The sequence below is a fragment of the Ranitomeya variabilis genome, chromosome 1 (assembly GCF_051348905.1).
Source record: "Ranitomeya variabilis isolate aRanVar5 chromosome 1, aRanVar5.hap1, whole genome shotgun sequence".
In the NCBI taxonomy this organism is placed as follows: domain Eukaryota; kingdom Metazoa; phylum Chordata; class Amphibia; order Anura; family Dendrobatidae; genus Ranitomeya; species Ranitomeya variabilis.
Genome location: NC_135232.1, coordinates 616,103,314 through 616,127,205, shown reverse-complemented (window position 1 = coordinate 616,127,205; position 23,892 = coordinate 616,103,314). Strand labels below are relative to the sequence as shown.

Below are 23,892 nucleotides of genomic sequence, written 5' to 3'. Positions count from 1 at the left end.
CCGTGTACAACAAGGGCGAAAGAGGACACCCCTGTCTTGTTCCATTATGAATCCTAAAGGGGTCCGAGAGCCATCCATTAATTTTAATTGTAGCTGACGGGTTCGTGTATAGGGCCGCAATTTTGTATAAGAATCTATCCCCCAGCCCTATCTGTCGGAGAGCTGATTGAAGGAAGCTCCACCTCACTCGGTCAAACGCCTTTTCGGCGTCCACCGATATCAGTCCCAGGTGCTTCCGGTAGGTCCTGGCATGAGCGATCAAAGATATAGTCTTCAACACTCCATCACGTGCCTCTCTTCCCTGAACGAAACCCACTTGGTCTGAATGTATGATATATGGTAATAGGGGTGCAAGTCTGTTGGCCAGGATCTTCGCGAATAATTTCATGTCTATATTGATCAGAGAAATTGGTCTATAGTTAGAGACCACTGTTGGATCTTTTCCCGGTTTTGGCAATACTGTGATATAGGCCGCCAGAGATTGATGCGTAAACCCTGAGGACTCAGAAATGGAGTTATAAATCCTTGTCATGTGTGGTGTTAACTGTTCTCTGAAGAGTTTATAAAACTGGGGGGAAAACCCATCAGGGCCAGGGCTCTTCCCGTTTGGAGTATTTTTTATGGCCTCATCCACCTCTTGTGTCGATATGTCTGCCTCTAGCTCATCTGTTATCTCTGTGGAAAGTCTAGGAAGTGGCGTGTCTGCTACATATTTATCTATTTTAGCCTGTATGTCCCCGGCGTGATTAGCCGAGTGCATACCCTCCAAGTTATATAGCTTCTGATAGTATTCTCGTATTGTTTCTAGAATCTCCCCTGGGTCGTGAGTCTCCGTTCCCGTACGTTTCTGAATTTTTGGAATGTAAGTCGTCTGAGTCCTAGGATGTAATAATCGAGCTAGGGGGCGGTCGCATTTATTGGCCTTATGATAAAGGAGACTTTTAAAATTATTTCTGAATTTCAGCGATTGCTCATTTAATAAATTTCTAAGGGTCTCCCTATGTTTAATTAATTCCCCTAGTATTACCGGTGACATAGTATTTTTATGTTTTTGCTCCAATACATATATAGTATCCATTAATTCTTTTGTTTTTTCCAATCTCTGTTTTTTAAGACGGGATCCGTGTTTTACCAGGATTCCACGAAGCACGCATTTTAGGGTCTCCCATTTCACCGGGGTCGAGGTGTCATCGTTTGCGTGATCTGACCAAAACTGTTCTATTGTCTTTTTTATGTCTGTCGTGCAATTCAAGTCTTTCAACAAATTGTCATTCAATCTCCAAGTCCAGGGACGATCCACTACATCTGGTGGGGAAATGTCTAAGAACACCGGGGCATGATCCGACCATAAGAAGCTACCAATGGACGGTCGGGGGCGCCAGGATAGGGCATGATGGCTGACAAGAAAAAAGTCAATTCGGCTATAGGAATCATGAGAACTGGAATAGTACGTATAATCTCTACCTCCAGGATTATGTGCTCTCCAAATGTCCACCAGCTGCATCCCATGGATAGATTGTTTCAAAAGGGACAATTGCCTAGTGATTCCTCTCACATTTCGTGTTGAGGTATCCATTCGTGGGTCAAGGGTGAGATTGAAGTCCCCCCCTATCACCATCACCCCCTCAGCAAATTCCGCTACTCTCCTTAGGAAACCCCGGCCAGCCCTGGCCTGATTTTTGTTTGGGGCATACCACCCCGCAATAGTGTAGAGGGTTGTATGAATCCTAACTTTTAATAGTAGGTACCTGCCTTCTGGATCCGCATATGTGTCCTCAACTGTGTGCTGGAGGGACTTGTGGATCGCAATAGACACCCCCCTCGAACGACTTTCGGGGCAAGCGCTATGGAACCAAGTCGTGAAGTATCAGTCCTTGATAGTAGGGATATTGTTTTTTTTAAAATGAGTCTCCTGAAGTATAAGTATTTGTACCTTAAGCTTATGCATTCCATATAGGATTTGTGACCTTTTCTGGGGCGTGTTAAATCCCCTGGTATTCAGGGATCCCATAGTGATCTTTGGGTGCATTGTTGTCTGAGTCGTGCCCTCTCTCGCCCTACTGAGAGGGCCGCGGAGGCTAAAGTAGATCTAATTTATCAAAGAAATAGAGATAGTGAATAGAAAAGGTAGATAATTAGACACGTATTCAGTTTATTGCGAAATCAGGGTCAATATCTATCGAAACGTAGTACGTCTTTGAAGCCTGAAGTGGTGTGCTCTACGTAAGATGCCTTCTTATACCCTAAAATATGTGGTGGAGAAATGTGTTAACCGCCAATGCCGTTCAACGGGTTATGGCTTCTCCGTAGGGTCGTAAGCTATGTGCGATATGGAGTGAGACTCCCTCCTCCGACACAACCATCAGTAACCTCTCCTCAACTGAGGGGAATAAATGTTAACTTTAAATTGACTTAACCGGAACCTGTCATATAGCGAGGTAGGGCCAGAGTATGGTTTACAGTCTTTGTTCTAATGCCATTCACATCTCCCAATTCTCCCTCATGCCCCAAATGAAAGCTACGCCAGACTTAAAAATAATGCAGGTGTGCAGGATATCAACGACGATTCAATGAGTTGTTATAAAATACTATCTACATACTATAATATAAACCAAAAACCAACCATCTTCCACGACACTCGTGAACTTATCATCCGCTTGGACTACCACAGTGGGGCAGAACAATGGCACAATATGTAGCACCCCTAGTGGGGGAGAAAGAAAAAAAAAAAAACCCAAGAGAGGGGGGGAGAAGGGAAAAGGGGGAAGGGTGGAGAAAGAAAGGGGGGAGGGAAGAAGGGAAAAGGGGGAAAGAGGAGGGGGGAAGGGGAGGAGGAAGGGGAAAAGGGAGGGAAGGGGAAAAAGGGAAGGGGGCATCGTTCTCTTGATTCCCATTAAATTCCTGTGGAAAGCGTCTGCCTTCTTTTTCTATGCGCTGTCTATCTTGAAGTCCTTGCGGAATCAATAACGGTCGTTGCTATGCAAGATATTCCACTCCATGGCACCAATCAAATGTTAGTGAACTGGAGTGTGGACATCCATCTGTGCTCCTGATCCTCATGAAAATGAAACCATATATATCCCGCAAACCCTTTCCCCCACCCAAACAGGCAGTCATGGAACCCACTCTGTCATGATCCTAACTTCATGGTTCTCTCCCTTCTTCGTTACCTCTGGGATCACGCCCTTCTCTATCCATTCTTCTGCCTGCTCTCCTCTGCCTTTGAGGGAAAAATTGCCTGGGAGGGTCTGCTCCTCTGTACTGTAATGGCAGAGAAGGCCATTCTGTGATTTCCACCCTTGGGATGTTAAGCGCCGCCGAAAAAGCAGGGATGCCGTTCGGATGACTCAGCAGGTGAACCCTGCCTTCTTTTTGGACACGTAGGCGGAACGGAAACCCCCAAGTGTATGATATATCATGCTGGCGTAAAACGTCTAGTAACGGGCGGAAAGCTTTCCTCCTCTGCAGAGTCCACCGAGATAGATCAGGCAATAGCTGGATTCTGGTATCTTTGTATTTTATGGTGTTCTCTATTCTTGCCTTGGACATCACTTCATCCTTTATTTGGTATCTATGCACCCGGCATATCACATCACGTGGAGGAGCCTGGTTTTGAGGTCTTGGACCCAACGCCCTATGAGCCCGGTCTAGTTCAAGGGGTGACTCCTGTGGACGCTGCAGAACAGAGTTAAATACTTGCTGCAGTGCGCCGCTTATGTCTTTGGGTGCCACTGTTTCTGGTAGTCCTCGAACCCTGATATTGTTCCGCCTTCCCCTATTTTCGGCATCATCAAGCATATCTGCCAGCATTTGAATATGATAGGATTGATCTGCAAGTGTCTCATCCTGAGCATCTAATCTGGCCGTCAGAGCCGCGATAGCTTGGTCATGTACATTAACCCTTTCATTGCACTGTTGTATCTCATCCCTCAGGGTTGATAATTCTGCCTTATACGATGTCTCTAGGCGGATCACATATTGTTCCATGTCCTGTCTGGTGGGCATATCACGTAGTCTAGCATTCAACAAACCCATATCGAGTCCTGGGATCAATTGTGTGTTATATCCAAAGCCCTGTGAGTTATTGTTAGCCGGAGTATTACCACAGCAGCGCGTGTTACTTCATATAAGCAGCAGAATCCAACGTAAGGCAAACTGTGTTTAATATATGCAGCTTGAACTGGAACAAAATAAGAAAGCTTTGACAGTAACTACCGATATAATCTAGTCCATGTAACACATGTCTCTCTGTGAAGGAAACAGCAGCAGAATGATGCAATCAGTGAGTGTCCTGTGACCTTTTTTTTTTAAGGCAAACTTTAACAATCACAGCATAGCTGACAAATGAACACTCATAGACATTCAATGCAGACTACAACAGGAATGGAGTTGTTGCATTTAAACTTATTCCAACACCCCCACTCAACAACTGCTTATCCTGTTAGTCCCATTGCAGTTCTGAATTCTTCAAACTTGGCTCTTGACAATGGCTTTGTCAAAACATCTGCTAACATCTTGTCAGATTCACAGTAAACAAACTTTAGAACTTCACGCTCTACTAAGTCACGCAAGTGATGATGTTTAACATCAATGTGCTTTGTTCTTGCACTTATCCTTTCACTGCTGGCGAGCTTGATACATCCTTGGTTGTCCTCATAGATAACAGTTGGTTCAGCTAGTGGTTTGCCGAATTCTTCCAAAAGTTGCTTCAACCAAATTAACTCTTGACTTGCATGAGCAGCTGATGTATATTCTGCTTCTGTAGAAGACAATGCAACTGACACTTGTTTTCTACTCGACCATGAGATTGAAGTGTGTCCTAACTTGAACAAGTAACCACTTGTTGATCTTCGATCACTTGAGTCTCCAGCCCAATCTGCATCTACATATCCTCTGAGAATTAGATCTCCTGATGCAGAAATCTTTAGACTTAACTCTTGGGTTGCCTTAAGATACTGAAGAAGTCTCTTAATTGCATTCCAATCTCTTTGGCGTGGCTTGCTTACACGTCGGCAGAGAATTCCCACTGTGGCTGAGATATCTGGACGGGTTGTGGTTGCTATGTATAGAAGTGCCCCCACTGCTTGTCTGTAACTGTCATTTGTGGGTAGCAGATCTTCTTCTCCTTCCAATTTTAGGTAAGATGGATCCATTGGAGTTGATATGCCTTTGGCTTCTGACATTCCAAACTGGTTTAGAACTGTGGAGATTTTAGAATTTTGATTAAGAAGAAAACTTCCATCTTCCTCTCTCTGGATTTGGATTCCCAAATAGTATGTCACATCTCCAAGGTCCTTGGTCTCGAAATGCTTGTTCAGAATTTGACCTAGTTTTGAAATTTCTCTCTCTTCTTGATGCGCTATTATTACATCATCCACATATAGAATAACATACATCCAATCTTGTGATACACCTTTTGTATACAAACATGGATCCGCTTGAGACCTTTTAAATCCTTCGTCGATTAACACTTTGTTCATCTTAGTGTTCCATGCTCTTGCTGATTGCTTAAGGCCGTAGAGAGATTTTTGCATTCTGCAAACAAGGTTCTCTTTACCCCTTTTAACATAGCCTTCTGGTTGAGTCATGTACAGCTCTTCTTCAATGTCTCCATGTAGAAAGGCTGTTTTGATGTCAAAATGTCTTACTTTCATCTGCTGAACAGCAGCTATGGATAATAAAGTTCTGAATGTAGTTTGCTTGGCAACTGGAGCAAAAGTAGCATCATAATCTTCACCATATTTTTGTGAATATCCTTTTGCGACCAATCTTGCTTTAAAACGGTGAATATTACCTTCGGAGTCATATTTGTTCTTAAAGACCCACTTACATCCAATTGCTTTCTTGCCTTGAGGTAGCTCTGTGAGCTCCCATGTTTTGAGCTTATGAAGGGATTCCATTTCTTCATCAGCAGCTTTTATCCATTTTTGCTTCTTATGAATAGGCAGTTTTTGCATTTCCTGCCATGACTGTGGCTCTTCTTCTGGAATTGATCTGACCATATAAGAAAGGCGTTTAGCTGGAATTCCTTTATTTGATCTTTCTGATCTTCTGATCTCCTGAGGTTGGCTTGGTTCTTCTGTTTCTTTTTCAGTACTTTCAGAGCATATCCAGACTTCAGTATTTTCTTTGAGATTCTCTTCAATGTCTGGAATCACTGACTGAAATTCTTGTTCCTTAGGTTGAATTATTTGCGTAACCTCATGAAATTTGAGCGATACTGAGTTTTCATCAATCACTACATCTCTGCTGATTGTTACTGTGTTGGTCTGTGGATGCAGGATTCTGTATCCTTTCTGAGTTTCACTGTACCCCACAAGAACTCCTTCCTTTGCATGAGATTCCCACTTAGAACGTTTTTCTTTGGGAACATGCACAAAAGTTTTGCTTCCGAATATCCTGAGATGCTTCAGGTTGGGCTTCTCACAGTTCCATAACTCATATGGAGTTTTACTTGTAGCTTTACTTGGCAGTCGATTTTGAAGATAGGTAGCAGTCATGATGGCTTCTCCCCAATATGTTGTAGGTAGGTTTCCATCAAATAGCATACTTCTTCCACTTTCACAAAGAGTTCGGTTCTTTCTCTCTGCTGTGCCATTCTGCTCTGGGTTGTATGGAACGGTTGTCTGGAACACGATTCCATTCTTTTTCAGGATGGTTTGCACTTTACCACTTGTATATTCAGTTCCATTATCTGCTCGCAGTACCTTTGGTATTCTTCCAAATTTGTTAAGAACTGCAGCAAGATATTCTTCAAGTTTCTGTGGAACTTCATCTTTACTTTGAAGTAGGTAAGTAACAGTATATCTGGAATAATCATCAATGAATGTGAGAAAATATCTCTTCTTGCTGGGAGTAAGAACACTCATTGGACCACACACATCTGTATGTATCAAATCCAGTATCTGTGCAGATTTAGTAGTGCTTACTTTAGGAAACGATTTTCTGGACATTTTCCCTTTTAGGCAACTTGTGCACTTCATTGTTTGATTACACTGGTTGATTGCAATACCATTTGCAAGTTGAGCTAGTTTCTTTACTGCTTCTGGATCTCTGTGGCCTAGGCGTCTGTGCCACACATGAATACAGTCCTTATGAAAATCTTGTCTAGCACTGTAAACAGTTTCATTGCATTTCAGCTGATAAAGTTCATCTTTGATTTTTCCTTCGGCAAGGGTATGACCCTTCTTTGAAATGATGCATCTGTCATCCTTAAATGTAACTATATTTCCTTGTTGTGCAAGCTTCTTTACAGATAAAAGGTTACTTTCAAGTTTGGGAACATACAGCACGTCTTTAACTGTGATTTTTCTGACTTGTGCTGAGGATTGAACTTGACAATGGAAATAACCATCTCCTATTCCTTCTGATGTCATATAGTGACCATTAGCTAAAATTACCTTTTCAGACTTGCTTTCATCTAGATTAATGAAGAAATCCTTATCACGTGTCATGTGAGCAGTCGCTCCAGAGTCAATACACCAAACATGGTTTGCATATGGGCTTGTGCTGACCCCAAATGCAGTCGCAATACATGCATCTTCCTTCTTTACAGCTGTTTTAACCTTTTGATGACTGTCCTGCTTTTTAAACTGATTCATTCTTGCTTTCCACACTCTGCAGTCTGCTTTAAGGTGACCAGGCTTTTTACAGACAAAACATTCACGAGTTTCCTTTAAATGACTCTGAGCTTTAGAAAAGTACTGTGTCTTTAATGCTGTTTCTGCTTTGCATATATTATTGCTAATAGTCTCTGACTTTCTCTTGTATTCATCTGCAAGTTTCCCTTTCACATATTCTAGTGTGAGTTCATCATCTGGTCTGGCATCTAATGCAGTCACAAGCGTGTCATAACTTTCTGGAAGACCACTTAATAGTAATGCAGCAACATGAAAATCTTTAATTTCTTCACCAATACCCCTTAGGCGCTCCACAATCTCTAGGGTGTTTCTGATATAGTCCTGCATATGCTGGCCATCACTTAATTTAGACTGATACAGCTTTCTCATAAGATATAGCTTATTGCTGAGATTTGACCTTTCATGCACTTTCTGTAATTCTTCCCACATTTTCTTTGCAGTATCACATTTGCATACATGTACAATCTGGTTATCATCTATGCTGAGGGAAATAGTGCTTTGTGCTTTCTGATCAGTCTCTAGCCAATCACCCGGTACTGGGTCAGGCACAGGCTGTTCAATACATTTCCATGTACCCTCTCTTATAAGTAACATCTTTACCTTGAATTTCCAGGAGCTGTAATTGTGATTTGTGAGACTTGGCACTGTGTACTTCACTGCATTCCTTTCTGTAGACATTCTTGTCTCTTGTACCTCTTTTTTTTGTTTGTTACTGGCCCTTTAAGCTGCGCTGTCCGGTGCTCTGTACACTGCGGTACCTTTGCGTTCCGGTGTCCTTGTATTCCGGGGGTTCCTCTGTGCTGTCTGCGCTTGGCTCGCTGCTTATTCCGGTGACTGGGCTTTTTACCATTTACTTTCCGGTGGCTGGGCCCATAACCTGTTAGCCGGAGTATTACCACAGCAGCGCGTGTTACTTCATATAAGCAGCAGAATCCAACGTAAGGCAAACTGTGTTTAATATATGCAGCTTGAACTGGAACAAAATAAGAAAGCTTTGACAGTAACTACCGATATAATCTAGTCCATGTAACACATGTCTCTCTGTGAAGGAAACAGCAGCAGAATGATGCAATCAGTGAGTGTCCTGTGACCTTTTTTTTTTAAGGCAAACTTTAACAATCACAGCATAGCTGACAAATGAACACTCATAGACATTCAATGCAGACTACAACAGGAATGGAGTTGTTGCATTTAAACTTATTCCAACAGTTATATGCAGGATAGCAGAGAGAGGGCATTATCTGTGGGGCCTGAGTTTGTGTGAGGCAACCCTCCTGAACTGGTTGGCCTCCCCCTACAACCACAACATCAGGGGCTATAACGTGCCTGGAGGATTCAGAGCTGCTTCTGGGGTAGGGGGACGCAGGGCTCTGAGATGGACCTTCATTGTAATCCATTTCACAATCTTCTTCTTCTGTCCTATGCACTTCCCCATCATCCTGTGTCTCTCCTGTCATTGCCAGCGCTGACCCCTGCTCTCCTCCCTCGCCTCCCTCCTGTGGCCCCCTCCCCTCCCCAGCTCCATCTTGAAGCACTGCTGGTAATGATTTATGTCCTCCCTCACATTTCCCAGTGCCAGAAGCAGCATCTCCACTGTGTCTCACCTCCTGTGTCACTGACCCGTCGGAGCTGCTTCCCGCCCCTGCTTCTGCTGTGTCAGCGTCTGTTACAGCGTCTGCTGTCTCCTTCTCATCCACTGTCACCATGTTTCTTAGGCCTTCTCCTCTGTCTGGACCGACCAGGAATTTTGTTATCTGTTGAGCTGCGGGCTCCTCTGCCACCGAGGGGGCCCCCGAGTATCCCTTCTTCTTTTTGGGACCCATGGTAGTGCTGTTGGGATCCGGAATCGTGCTCTGATATGGTATTTAGTCGGTTTTATGGAGGGAGCTCCTCTGCCTGCTTCCTCACTCCACCGCTGTCATGCCACGCCCCCCAGATACAAAATGTATAGATTTTTTTATGTCTTGTGGTTTTTTCATAAATCTAAGCAAACACTTTTTGAAAACAATTGGTTTGTACCTACATATTCTGAGATGTATGTCTTTTAATTGGTTGATACTCTGTCTAATTACTTAGATAATGTGGCATCTAAGCAGGGCCGTATTTGCCACTAGGCACTTGAGGGCACGTGCCTAGGGCGGGGACAGGCGGGGGGGCGGCACCTGAGCAAGTGTATTTTTTTTTTTTTTCGTTTTTTTTTTTTTTTTGAATACTAGTTCTGTGGGTCCCTTCCTGAAGACAGGGGGCGGCAGAGCGGCAGCCAGAACACGTGGTGCTGGTGCCGACTCTCCCTACTCCCCCTCACAGTGACCTCACTGACCCCATGCTCACAGCCTCACTGGTCTGGTGGTGCCGGCCGGAATGTGACTGCTGAGGTGGAGAGGCGGCGCCCTGTGTGCCGACCCTGTGTCCTGTCCTGGACTCGCACATTGCTGGCCAGGAGCTGGAGGACTCGCAGACAGTAGAGCAGTACATGCACAGTAAGTAGTGTACTGTCTCTGTGACTCTGTAACGATCTCCCTCCTTGCTCCTGCCCGCGCGCTGCCTGCTGCACGGCTGTCTGTGACTCACCTCACGGTGCTCACTTCTTCCCTCACATTCCTCCTCAGCCTCATTTCTTCCTGTAGTGCCTGAGGCTGGAGGAGCCATGCAAACACAGCAGCCCTGAATGGATGATATCTGTTTGATCTTTCCTCCCGGCAGACGGACCCAGAGAGTGAGTGGTGGGGGTGGGGTATAATACACCCTCACTCACTATCTGGGTCCTGGGAGCAATCATTGCCACTGCTGGTGTGCAGAGCTGTGTGTGTGTGTGTAGCTCTGTGTGTGCGGAGCTCTGTGTGTGCGGAGCTGTCTGTGTGTGCGGAGCTGTCTGTGTGTGCGGAGCTGTCTGTGTGTGCGGAGCTGTCTGTGTGTGCGGAGCTGTCTGTGTGCGGAGCTGTCTGTGTGTGTGTAGCTCTGTGTGTGTGTAGCTCTGTGTGTGCGGAGCTGTCTGTGTGCGCGGAGCTGTCTGTGTGCGCGGAGCTGTCTGTGTGCGCGGAGCTGTCTGTGTGTGCGGAGCTGTCTGTGTGTGCGGAGCTCTGTGTGCGCGGAGCTGTCTGTGTGTGCGGAGCTGTCTGTGTGTGCGGAGCTCTGTGTGTGCGGAGCTGTCTGTGTGTGCGGAGCTCTGTGTGTGCGGAGCTCTGTGTGCGCGGAGCTCTGTGTGCGGAGCTCTCTGTGTGCGCGGAGCTGTCTGTGTGTGCGGAGCTCTGTGTGCGCGGAGCTGTCTGTGTGCGGAGCTCTGTGTGCGGAGCTGTCTGTGTGCGGAGCTCTGTGTGCGGAGCTGTCTGTGTGCGGAGCTCTGTGTGCGGAGCTGTCTGTGTGTGCGGAGCTCTGTGTGTGCGGAGCTCTGTGTGCGCGGAGCTGTCTGTGTGCGGAGCTCTGTGTGTGCGGAGCTCTGTGTGTGCGGAGCTGTATGTGTGTGTCTGTGTGTGCGGAGCTGTATGTATGTGTGTCTGTGCGGTGCTCTGTGTGTGTGTGTGTGCGGAGCTCTGTGTGTGCGGAGCTGTATGTGTGTGTCTGTGTGCGGAGCTCTGTGTGCGCAGAGCTGTCTGTGTGTGCGGAGCTCTGTGTGTGCGGAGCTGTATGTGTGTGTCTGTGTGTGCGGAGCTGTATGTATGTGTGTCTGTGCGGTGCTCTATGTGTGTGTGTGTGTGTGCGGAGCTCTGTGTGTGCGGAGCTGTATGTGTGTGTCTGTGTGCGGAGCTCTGTGTGTGCGGAGCTGTCTGTGTGTGCGGAGCTCTGTGTGTGCGGAGCTCTGTGTGTGCGGAGCTCTGTGTGCGCGGAGCTGTATGTGTGTGTCTGTGTGTGGAGCTCTGTGTGTGCGGAGCTGTATGTATGTGTGTCTGCGGTGCTGTGTGTGTGTGTGTAGCTCTGTGTGTGTGCGGAGCTGTATGTGTGTGTGCGGAGCTCTGTGTGTGTGCGGAGCTGTATCTATGTGTGTGTGCGGTGCTGTATGTGTGTGTGGTGCTGTATGTGTGTGCGGGCAGCGGAGCTGTATGTGTGTGTGTGCGGGCAGCAGAGCTTTATGTGTGTGTTGGCTGGCAGCGGAGCTGGCTGTGTGTCTGCGGTGCTGTATGTATGTGGGGCTGTATGTGTGTGTGTGCAAGCAGCGGAGCTGTGTGTGTCTGTGCGGTGCTGTGTGTGTCTGTGCGGTGCTGTGTGTGTCTGTGCGGTGCTGTATGTGTGTGGGGCTGTATGTGTGTGTGCAAGGAGCGGAGCTGTATGTGTGTGTGCGCAGAGCTGTATGTGTGTGTGGGGCTGTGTGTGTGTGTGTGCGGAGCTGTATGTATGTGTGTGTCTGTGTGGAGCTGTACGTATGTGCGGAGCTGTCAGTGCCAGTGTGTCGCCCCATCCCGGACCAACTTTTTACTATTGATGCTGCCTATGCAGCGTCAATAATAAAAAGATATAATGTTAAAAATAAGTAAAAAATTTAAAAATTGTGCTATTCTCACCTTCCGCTGTCCACCGATGCGCACGATGCTGCCGCCAGCTTCCGTTCCCAGTGATGCATTGCAAAATTACCCAGATGACTAAGTCATCTGGGTAATTTCGCAATGCATCACTGGGAACAGAAGCTGGCGACAGCATCACGCGCATCGGGACAGCTTTGGTGGACGCCGGAGGGTGAGTATATAACTTTTTTATTTTAATTCTTTTTTTAACAGGGATATGGTGCCTATACTGCTATATATTACGTGGGCTGTTATACACTGCGTGGGCTGTGTTATACACTGCGTGGGCTGTGTTATACACTGCGTGGGCTGTGTTATACACTGCGTGGGCTGTGTTATACACTGCGTGGGCTGTGTTATACACTGCGTGGGCTGTGTTATACACTGCGTGGGCTGTGTTATACACTGCGTGGGCTGTGTTATACACTGCGTGGGCTGTGCTATATACTACGTGGCTCTTATATACTATGTGGCTGTGTTATATACTATATAATACAGCACTGAGGGGGTATAGAGCTGGAGTAACAGATCTACTCCCTCATTTGCATATGTATGCAAACTGATTTCAGATGAATGGACTGAACATGTAAAAATATTGCTGGAATTGTCTTTGAAAGAGCTACATGGGCATATACATAGATTTGGACCCCTTACTGATTCCCTATGGGACTTGCGAACATGTGCAGCACTTGCGGTTTTACACTTACGATGAGACAAAAAAACACTGCTAGCAGCGTTTTTTTCCGTTGCTGCAAGTACCGCATTTATCGGATCGCGGCAAAACTGCAAGTGCGGCACATGTCCGCAAGTCCCACAGGGAATGAATGAGACCGAACGCAGTGTTGCCGTAAGTGATGCGTTACGTGGCAGATGCAGAAAAACTGCCGGATCGGCCACGAATGGTAAAAATCGCTGATGTGAAAGTAGCCCAAGTCACTGCCGACAGTGTCTGCATTAGTCATACTGACCAGTGGGGGAGGCAGCACGAAAAGTGCCTAGGGCAGCAGAAACTCTAAATACGGCCCTGCATCTAAGGGATTAACCTCCGGTGATCTGAGTTAGCACCATTAGTCACAGTGAAGACAGGTGGCACCTATCATCTATAAAGTTTAAGCATTTATGGACGTGGTGATAGCAAATATGTTTTATTTTATTTTTTTAATTAAGAGAATGGAAAAAGGGAGACACAATGTGCTGATACTCTGTCTAACTACTCAGATGCTATGGACACTATTGACTGTGGCATCTAAAGGATTAACCTGCAGTGATCTGAGTTAGCACCAGTTATCACAGTTAAAGGCAGGTGGCACCCATTATGTATAAAGTTTAGACTTTTATGGACATGGTGATACCAAATATGTTTTGGTTTTACTTTTTTTTAATTAAGAGAATGGGAAAAGGCTGGAGCAATGGCTGAATCTGTCTAACTACTTGTATGCCACAGTCATTAGCGACCATAGCTTCTTAGGGAATAATCTGCAGTGATCTGAGTTGGCATCAGTCATCACAGTTAAGGCAGCCGGCACCCACCATGTATTCATAAAACATCCACAGAATATTTATGGTTAAAGTTTGGACTTTTATGGATACTGGGATTCTAAATATCTTTCATTTTAGTTGTTTTTCTTTTTAATTAGGAGAAAGGGAACGATGGGCTGACATTCTTAACTACTTAGATGCTAAGTTTGCTATTGACTTTGGCATCAAAGGGGTTAAACTGGTGATCTGAGTTAGCACTAATCATAGCAGCTTGCACCTACAGTCTATTTATGGAGCAGGCAGCTATGTGTTTTTTGATGGGGGGTTCCTCTGTCACTTCATCGTAATTGTGATGTGTGTGGTGTTTTCATGGCAGCCATGTTTGTGCTACTAAGTAGATTACTATATTTCCAAATACAATGCAGAATACTGTACAAACCAGCGCAGGTTTAAGTTTAAGAGGGATGTAAAAAAATGGGATTTTTAAAAAATATTTTTTAACTGCTACAAAAACAAAGTTTAAATAGCCCTCCTTTTTACCATTCTATTAATAAAAAGCTAAACATATTTGATATTGCCGAGTCCCCAAAAATCTGATCATTGAAATTCTTTCTCCTGTACAGTTAAAGAAATATGCCAGAATTGCTGTTTTTTGTCAGATTAAACAAATGATTCAACCTTTTTCAGAGTAAGGATTTACTAAATTTTAGTTAAAATATTTAACTGCTGGCACCTCTACACGGTATACATAATTGAATATATTTTGCAAAGATTTGACTTGTTTGAACCACTGTGTCCCCTTGTGAGGCATTTTTGTTTTTTATAATTGTTGTTAATTTTATTAGGATCAAATAAAGATTTAATATTTGTTTATTATATTGATATGGATTGCTTCATTTTTGGGGGGTATTCCTTACTCTGAAAAAGGTTGCCAAGTTATACTGGGCAATGCCGTATACAGGTGCTTCTCACAAAATTAGAATATCATCAAAAAGTTACTTTATTTCAGTTCTTCAATACTAAAAGTGAAACTCATATATTATATAGAGTAAGTACAAACAGAGTGATCTTTTTCAAGTGTTTATTTCTGTTAATGTTGATGATTATGGCTTACAGCCAATGAAAACCCAAAAGTCATTATCTCAGTAAATTAGAATAATTAACAAAAAACACCTGCAAAGACTTCCTAAGCATTTAATAAGGTCCCTTAGTTTTTTTCAGTAGGCTCCACAATCATGGGGAAGACTGCTGATTTCACAGATGTCCAGAAGGCAGTCATTGAAACAACCCGACAAGGAGCGTAGGCCACAAAAGGTCATTGCTAAAGAGGCTGGCTGTACACAGAGTGCTGTATCCAAGCGTATTAATGGAAAGCTGGGTGGAAGGAAAAAGTGTGGTAGAAAAAGATGCACAGGCAACCAGGATAACCGCAGCCTTGAAAGGATTGTTAAGAAAAGGCCATTCAAAAATTTGGCGGAGAGTCACAAGGAGTGGACTGCTGCTGGAGTCATTGCTTCAAGAGCCACCACACACAGAGGTATCCAGGACATGGGCTACAAGTGTCGCATTCCTTGTGTCAAGCCACTCATGACCAATAGACAACACCAGATGCGTCTTACCTGGGCCAAGGAGAAAAAGAACCGGACTGTTGCTCAGTGGTGCAAGGTGTTGTTTTCAGATGAAAGTAAATTTTGCATTTCATTTGGAAATCAAGGTCCCAGAGTCTGGAGGAAGAGTGGAGAGGACACAATCCAAGCTGTTAGAGGTCTAGTGTGAAGTTTCCACAATCAGTGGTGGTTTCGGGAGCCATGTCATCTGCTGGTGTAGGTCCACTGTGTTTTATCAAGACCAAAGTCAGCGCAGCCGCCTACCAGGAAATTTTAGAGCACTTCATGCTTCCCTCTGCTGACAAGGTTTTTGGAGATGGAAATGTCATTCTCCAGCAGGACTTGGTACCTGTCCACACTGCCAAAAGTACCAATACCTGGTTTACAAACAGTATTACTGTGCTTGATTGGCCAGCAGACTGCTCTGACCATAACCCCATTGGGAATCTATGGTGTGTTGTTAAGAGAAAGATGAGAGACACCAGACCCAACAATGCAGATGAGCTGAAGGCTGCCATCAAAGCAGCCTGGGCTTCCATAACATCTCATTGATGAAAAAGGAGCCCTGACCAAGTATTGAGTGCATTTACTGAACATACATTTCAGTAGGCCAACATTTCAGATTTTAAAATAATTTTCAAGCTGGTGTTATAAAGTATTCTAATTTACGGAGATAATGACTTTTGGATTTTCATTGGCTGTAAGCCATAATCATCAACATTAACAGAAATAAACACTGTAAATAGATCACTCTGTTTGTAATGACTCTATATAATATGAGTTTCACTTTTTGAGTTGAAGAACTGAAATAAATTAACTTTTTGATGATATTCTAAACCTGTATTTATTGTTTAAATTGCACACATTTATTGATAAATATTAAATGAGCATTTGTTCTTTTTCTTTTTATAGCGTTCTCTGCATTTTTTTATTTCTTTGTAGCATGACTTCCATTGGTATGTGTGTTCTGTACTCATTAGAAAATTGGCACTGACTATTAGATTTATCATTCTGTTTGAGGACGCGTCATTATACGGGTTTCTTGTCGTGTCCCTATAATCTCTATGTACACAGGTTTCAGTTTATTCAAGCTTCACATAACCGGAGAACAGATTATCTGGTGAATGTGGGCAATCTACAAGCCGGCAATCACAAATCAGCATGTAAAAGGCATTATACCCACAAAGGCAGCTGCTCCAGAGCAGGAGATCTACTTTCTGTGGATTTACCTAGGCGCATTTCCTGTGCAAATGACACCAGTAATCATATCCTACCATGCAAATCTGTGCAAAATCCCGCAGACAATCCGAGGATACAAGAGCTGCAGTCCACATGAGTGAAGAGTTCATGGGATACCCTGCATTTGTATCACTGGGTAATTAAAGAGTTTGAATTTTTTTTTTATGTCTACTTTTTTTTTATGTACTGTATGCACCCGGCATGCATTGGTATTCCTAAGATTATACTGTTTGTGCTGTTATTGCTGTTTTCTTACTGTACTGTTATTGCTAAATTTGCCATTGATGTTAATTAGAAAAATGCACAGAATGTAAGTGAAATGACATACTTCATCTGACATGACACAACTACACAGTGAGCCCGACCAGTAACTGGTAAATAGTCAATGAACCTCCAGGAAAAGGAGTCGGAATGATTTGGTGTCGGAAATCTGCCCTGGCTCTCAGTACAGTAAGGCAGATGGGTGACTCTTAGGCCACGTTCACACGATCAGTATTTGGTCAGTATTTTACATCAGTATTTGTAAGCCAAAACCAGGAGTGGAACAATCAGAGGAAAAGTATAATAGAAACATGTCACCACTTCTGTATTTATCACCCACTCCTGGTTTTGGCTTACAAATACTGAGGTAAAATACTGAACAAAAGAAAGTGGCCTTAGTAGTAGTCTATATTCTTATATTTTACCACACACAATATATAATTTCCCTCAAATGTACCAACATAAACCAGGATGTTAGAACTGTCCTTTAAGGTTTTGCACTAAAAAAACCTCCCGACTGTCCCAGATTTAGAGCAAGAGTCCCAAATTTGGAGAGCTGTTCCATTTGTGTCCAGATTTTTGTCCCAACTTCAACTTTATGTATGTCCTTAGGACACAGATACAGATGAACACAATGGCTGAGCAGGAAGCCATCACATCCTGCTCTACCGTTGACCGGCGTCTACATAGGAACTGAAGGACCTTCAGGCCACGTAACCAATGTGAGCAGCTTAGCAGAGAAACAGATCACACAGGCAAGTGGGTTGGTTGTGATGGACGGGAACTGAGGGGAAATCACATGGTGGGAGTGTTATACTGTGTGTGGGCCACTGGGGAATTCAGATTGCGGGGTCATTATACTCTGCTCTGGGGGGGGACTGTGGGGCATCATAATGTGGGAGGGGCTGTATACTGTGTGTGGGGGACTGTACGATCATCATACTATTGTGGGTGCATCACATTTTGTGGAGAGACTGGAGAATCATACTGTGTGGTGGCTGGGGGCATCATACTGTGGGGAATATTATACTGTGTGTGGGGGGACTGTGGGACATTACAGTGTTTAAGGGGAGCATCATACAGTGTTTGGGATCATTATACTGTGTGGTGGTGAATCGTATTGTCGGGGAACTGTGGGCATTATACTGTGAATGGGGGTCTTATGGGGTCTATGAAAGCGGTATCATACCATGTGGGACAAGAAGCAATATATATTTAAAGGACTGGGCAAGTCTAGGGAAATGGCTTAGTATAAACTAAAGCAGGGGTGGGCAATTAATTTTGCCATGGGGCCGCATGAGAAATTGGGATGGTTTTAGTGGGCCGGACTAATATAATGAACTCATTTTTACCCAATACTGTAGTATACATATGCTATCTTTTCATAAACAAACAGTATGTTAAACAATGCAAAGATTTACAATACAAAGAAAATATGGAAGACATACTTACATCATTATTTAATGATGAGATGATGAACTGCAACGAGCTCGTTCACTGTAGAAAACTGTAGAAAACTTGCTGTTGTAGATCAAGATATGCCTGGAGAAAATGGATGCAGCCCTAGAGCCAGAAAAACAAGGATACAGCCATGTATAGCTATGGAAAAAAATAAACATATCTGCTATCGCTGTATACGAAATTGTCAACTATGGGCCAGGTGGGGGTGTGGATGCAGGAAAAAATAGTATTTAGGACCCCTCTATCACATAGTAAAAGTGCCCCATCTGTGCCCTCATACCCCACTGTGCCTCCATATAGAAAATAGAACCCCTATGTCCCTGCATATAGGGATCAGACCCCTCTGTACCTCTAGCAATCCCCCCGTCCCCGTCCCCAGTATGTGATATCACCATTTTAGGTAGTATTCCCCATGTAGCACCCAATATGTAATATCCCTTAATGTAGCCATCCCTTGTAAGTAATCCCCATTGGTAGCAATCCCCCCTGCCCCCCTCCCCAGTATGTGATATCCCCCACTTTAGGTAGTATTCTCCATGTAGCCCCCAATATGTAGTATCCCTTAATGTAGCCATCCCTTGTAGGTGATCCCCACTGATAGCTATCCCCCCTGCCCTGCCCCCCCCCAGTATGTGATAGCCGCGGCAGCCCCATGTAGTAGCCCCCCTCCTTCACACTCCCCAGCAACACAAGGACCCCCTCTCCCCCCGACTGCACAGATACTCACCCGAAGGAGACCGCCAGCCAGCAACTTGCTTCACCGCAGCACATCCCGCGCGGCGCTGGAGTGACGTACGCACGTGACATACAGGGCCGATGCGGAGCTCAGCCTCTTGTGACCGGTGGCATAATGCTGCCTCCGGTCACAAGAATGATTGACACAGCCGGGAGCCAATGGCTCCTGATGCTGGGTCAATCACATCCTGACCCTGGAACTGTATGCGCTGCAAGCGCATACAGTTCCGACAACGTGTGGATGAGCTCGGGGCCTTCACTCCAGCCGCCAGCGGTCCTCCTCAGAAGCGTCTGGCAGCTGGCCGAGCGGTGCCGGGGGCGGCTGTCAGAAGTGACAGCTAGCTGGCGGGCCGTTTAAAATCATCAGGCGGGCCGGATGCGGCCCGCGGGCCGCATCTTGCCCGGGTCTGAACTAAAGTAACAATTTGCCACCATTGCTCTATTTGTATAGGAGACAGCCAGAGATCATTTCTGTAATTACAGTGCTATAGACAATGAATGTTCATATATGGCAGCTCCTCCATTCTAGAGGGGCATTTCAGGGCTCTGTGCTTGGGATGGGTGGGGTCGGGCCCCTAGCAATCAGATACCACCAGTCCTGTGAGAGATGATAACTTGCCAACTTGGGACAACCCCTTGAAGTTTACGTTCCTTTAGGTCAAACCACTTTTCCAGTATATTATATATAACTAGATGGTTGCCCGATTCTAACGCATCGGGTATTCTAGAATATGTATGTCCACGTAGTATATTGCCCAGCCACGTAGTATATTGCCCAGCCACGTAGTATATTGCCCAGCCACGTAGTATATTGCCCAGTGACATAGTATACAGCACAGGGCCACGTAGTATATTGCCCAGCCACGTAGTATATTGCCCAGTGACGTAGTATATTGCCCAGCCACGTAGTATATTGCCCAGTGACGTAGTATATTGCCCAGTGACGTAGTATATTGCCCAGTGACGTAGTATATTGCACAGTGACGTAGTATATTGCCCAGTGACGTAGTATATTGCACAGTGACGTAGTATATTGCCCAGTGATGTAGTATATTGCCCAGCCACGTAGTATATTGCCCAGCCACGTAGTATATTGCCCAGTGAGGTAGTATATTGCCCAGTGACGTAGTATATTGCACAGCCACGTAGTATATTGCCCAGTGACGTAGTATATTGCCCGGCGACGTACTATATTGCCCAGCCACGTAGTATATAGCCCAGCCACGTAGTATATTGCCTAGTTACATTGTATATTGCCCAGTTACATTGTATATTGCCCAGTGACGTAGTATACAGCAGAGCCACATAGTATATTGCCCAGTTACGTAGTATATTGCCCAGTGACGTAGTATATTGCCCAGTGACGTAGTATATTGCCAAGTGACGTAGTATACAGCACAGAGCCACGTAGTATATTGCACAGCCCATGTAGTATATTGCCCAGCTATGTAGTATATTGCCCAGCCACGTATGACACAGGTAGTATATTGCCCAGCTATGTAGCATATTGCCCATCCACGTATGACACAGGTTAAAAAAATAAAAAATAAACATATACTCACCTTCCGCAGGCGCGTTGTAGCTCTGTCGCCTGTGTGGGGTGCAGGCGGCATCTTCCGGTCCCAGGGTGTGATGACGTTGCGGTCACGTGATCGTGACGCGGTCACATGACCGTGACGTCACGGCAGGTCCTTTCCGCGCAGGCGCGCAGGACTTGTGATGACGTCGTGGTCACATGACCGTGACGTCACGGCAGGTCCTTCTGCCAGACGATCCTTGCCACCGGAACGTGCCGGTTGCATCGCGAGGAGCGGGAAAGGTGGCGTAGGTGAGTATAAAATCGTTTTTTATTTTTTTAATTATTTTTAACATTAGATGTTTTTACTATTGGCGCTGCATAGGCTACGTCAATAGTAAAAAAAACTTGGTCACACAGGGTTAATAGCAGCGGTAACGGAGTGCGTTACCCGGGGCATAACGCGGTCCGTTACCGCCGGCATTAACCCTGTGTGAGCGGTGAGCGGAGGGGAGTATGCGGGCGGGCGCCGGGCAGTGAGTGTAGGGAGTAAGGAGCGGCCATTTTCTTTCGGACTGTGCGCGTCGCTGATTGGTTGCGGCAGCCATAACAGGCAGCTGGCGAGACCAATCAGCGAACGAATAACCGTTACAGACAGAAGGACAGACGGAAGTGACCCTTAGACAACTATATAGTAGATATTTTTCTGGCGTTCAATTGGGTTTTCCATATTTTAAGGGTTTTGTGAAATTTTTCATTTATCATTCATACAGTTTTTATTATTGTTGGCAGCACATCCTCTGTTCACATGATAGCTGGGCATGATCGGGACCGAGAACGAATATTTCTGTGAACAGTCATTGAAGTGATCATTACCCCATGTAAAAGGCCCTTCCGCTGAGATGTCAGATTTATATCTGAAAGATCTATTACATTATTGTATCAGATGACACTCCTTGTTCAGTGTTAACCACAGCTTTCTATTCATTGTAAAAAAAAAACTTTTAGGCTGTGTGCACACGTAGCAGATTTTTCGCGTTTTTTTCACATTTTTTCGCTATAAAAACCCTATAAAACCGTGAAAAAAACGCTCACATTAAGCATCCTATTTAATAGAATGCAATCCGCATTTTTTGTGCACATGCTGCGTTGTTTTCCTGAGCAGAAAAAAACGCAGCATGTTCATTAAATTTGCGGAATCGCGGGGATTCCGCACACCTAGGAATGCATTGATCTGCTTACTTCCCGCATGGGGCTATGCCCACCATGCGGGAAGTAAGCAGATCATGTGCGGTTGGTACCCAGGGTGGAGGAGAGGAGACTTTCCTCCACGGACTGGGCACCATATAATTGTTAAGACGCGGCCGCTTCCATTCCCAGGGATGCTGTGTGTGAAGGACCTGCGATGACGTCCCGGTCACATGACCGCGACGTCATTGAAGGTCCTGCACACAAAGCATCTATAGGAACGGAAGCCGCTGAGGAGATCGGGGGCCATCAGAAGGTGAGTATAACCATTTTTTTTATTTTTTTTTATTATTTTTAACATTCTATCTTTTACTATTGATGCTGCATAGGCTGCATCTATAGTAAAAAGTTGGTCACACTTGTCAAACACTATGTTTGACAAGTGTGACCAACCTGTCAATCAGTTTTCCAAGCGATCTGTAGCTAATTATGCTTGCAAAACGCTAGTGTTTAGCGGGAATATGCATGCCAATTCCGCATGTGATATGCCCGCGGCAGGAGTTGCAGAATTGCCACGGAAATTTCCGTGGCAATTCTGCAACGTGTGCACTTAGCCTTAGTGTTCATGTCTACAATTAGGACACAAGCCATGAATGACAAAATATTAGTTTAGTCATAGGAGTTTAATCCGCTTCATGATTGGGCCATCTTATCTTACCCCTTTCCTTACCACCCACATTTTCAGGTTAACGGCTGTAAAAAATATTTCTCGTTCAGATTTTCAAATATTTTTTGCCTTTTTTTTCATAAACGAGCTACATTTTTGTGTTAATTTTATATTTCTTTTTTTTTATTGCTGAGATCGAGAAAAATGTAGAGAAAAATTGGAAAAATGTGTCTATTTTTCAAAAAAATGTTTATCGATGTGAATACTTTTCTGCCCAATGATGACAAAAGTATTCTAGGAGTGATACCTTTATTGGCTAACCAGAAAATGATATGTTTGCAAGCTTTCAGAGCACAGCAGCTCCTTCTTCAGGCAGGATTACAGATAGATTAAAAAGAAAAAAGCACAACATTTAGAGAATACTACAGCAGGACATTTGTTCATTGGGTGGGCAGTGTGAGACCTCCTAAAGATAAGCCAAGGAAATCAAATTAGGCACTTTCTTACAAATGGAGAGGTGATGGGAATGTACTTCTTAGGCTACTGTCACACTAGCGTCGGGTAACGTCCGTCACAATCCGTCGTTATGGAGAAAAAACGCATCCTGCAAAGTTGCCCGCAGGATGCGTTTTTTCTCCATAGACTTGCATTAGCGACGGATTGCCACACGTTGCGTCTGTCGTTCGATGGTTGCGTCGTGTTTTGGCGGACCGTCGGCACAAAAAACGTTCCATGTAACTTTTTTTGTGTGTCGTGTCCGCCATTTTCAACTGCGCATGCGCGGCTGAAACACCGCCGCCTCTTCCCCGGACATTACAATGGGGCAGCGGATGCGTTGAAAAACTGCATCCGCTGCCCCCGTTGTGCATTTATTTCACAACGTGCATCATTACGTCAGCCCGACGCATGGCGACGGCCCCGTACCGACGCAAGTGTGAAAGTAGCCTTAGTTGTCTGGAGTCCATCTGGTGGAGGTGTGAATTGTATCCATGTAGTGACTCATAAATCCAGGTGTTAGATTGAGTCCTAGTGTCAAAGAATTGAACATCTTCATTAGTTTGAATTTTCCAGCTGCAGGATCTTGTGCAACCAGCTTACTCTGCATTAACATTTTAGAACATCAGTACAGAGTGAAGTGCGCACCATCCCGGACATTTAATGTCTATGGGCTATCCTGAAAGGGTTAAGAAGGAGCTGAGGTCTCATTATTATGTACTGTATAAACTTAATGCTCCTGGTGGTACTAGCTTCTGGTGGAACAGGGGAATGAAGGACAGAAACTGGGACACTGATGAGAAAGGTTTGGTCAGGGAAAGCTGCAACATACAACAGATCAACTCCCTCTCCTACAGTATCTACAGAGAAGGTTAAAGGTCATCATGACCACATTGTCCAAGATTTCTTGTACTTGATTTCAGTTCCTTTTTTCTTCCATCACCATGAAGGGTGTGAAGGAAGAAGATGCTACTGCTAAGCAGCTCTCCGTGCACTCACAGCATTACCCTAGCTTTGCAGGCAAAGTAGTTAATCCTTTTCTCTTTGGCCGAGTATAAATTGTGATAAAATCATCCTATTTTGCAAAACAAACTGTATAAATTATGAA

General features: G+C 44.7%; 1 protein-coding gene across 2 annotated transcripts in view; it reads right to left on the bottom strand.

Moving 5' to 3' along the window:
• PLCB2 (phospholipase C beta 2) overlaps positions 1-23,892 on the bottom strand; it is a 185,863-nt gene that overhangs the window by 113,483 nt on the left and 48,488 nt on the right. The window lies entirely within an intron of this gene.